General features: G+C 42.5%; 1 pseudogene; it reads right to left on the reverse strand.

Annotated features, from left to right (window-relative positions):
* Positions 1 to 251: 251 nt before the first annotated feature.
* On the reverse strand, positions 252 to 823 carry LOC126959876 (60S ribosomal protein L9-like; annotated as a pseudogene).
* Between the last annotated feature and the right edge of the window lie 310 nt (positions 824 to 1133).

Here is a 1133-nt window from a genome sequence, read left to right on the forward strand (position 1 = left end):
ATTCCAGTTCTTGAAGTGTCTAGAAAGTTCAGTTTTACATTCCTTTTCTAGAAGAAACCTGGAAAATAAGTCTTCCAGGACCTGGCTAGAGGATACAGCTTGAGGAACATCACCCAGAACAGCATTAAAGGATGCTTCTTTCCCCCGCCCCCCCCAAATCAATAGGTCTTTTATTGCATCATTTAAATATCACAAGTAAGTTTTAGCAGCCATCCGGTATCTTGTTTCTGTAGCTGGACAACTCTTAGATCTCAGTCATCAGCCTGCTGAACAGTTACTTTTTCAGAGACATAGATGCCATCCAAAAACTTCCTGATATCGTTGTTTTTAACTGTTGTGGCTTGCTGAATTTGAAACAAGCTGAGTGTCATTTCCTTCAAGGATTAATTTATCTTTCTGGGCTTGAGATACTGAACAAGCAACACCTGGTCTCATCTGAACCCTGCAGATGTAATTTTCACCCAAGAAATTTAGGATTTCCACAAGAGACCCATTCTCCTGGATAATGATGTTGATGGGGAAGTGAACATACACAGACCTCATCTTGTAACAGAAGCCCAATGTAATACCCTTGGTCATGTTCTGTACATGACTACAAATAGTCCGAATGGTAACCAGTTCCTTTCTGTTACCACACCATTTGTCAACCCAGAGCCTCTTTTTTTTTTTTTTTCTTTCCGAGAAGACTGAGTTCTACATTGATGTGATTGAAGTTCCTCCACAGGGTTGCTCTGGGGCCTTTCACGACAACTGTGTGTCCCTTTAGAGTAATGTCGACATTTTCTGGAATGTTGATAGTCTGATTGCTGAAAATGGTCTTCATTCTCACAGTAGACGTAGCAAAGAAAGAAAGGATGTTTCTAGACCACGGTTTTGTTTTTGTTTTGTGATTAAAAAAACATGTAACATCAATTTACCCTCTTAACAATTTATGGCCAGGTGCGGTGGCTGAAGCCTGTAATCCCAGCACTTTGGGAGGCCGAGACGGGCGGATCACGAGGTCAAGAGATCGAGACCATCCTGGCTAACACGGTGAAATCCCGTCTCTACTAAAAAATACAAAAAACTAGCCGGGTGAGATGGCGGGCACCTGTAGTCCCAGCTACTTGGGAGGCTGAGGCAGAAGAATGGCG

The sequence above is a fragment of the Macaca thibetana genome, chromosome 7 (assembly GCF_024542745.1).
Source record: "Macaca thibetana thibetana isolate TM-01 chromosome 7, ASM2454274v1, whole genome shotgun sequence".
Taxonomy (NCBI): Eukaryota; Metazoa; Chordata; class Mammalia; order Primates; family Cercopithecidae; genus Macaca; species Macaca thibetana.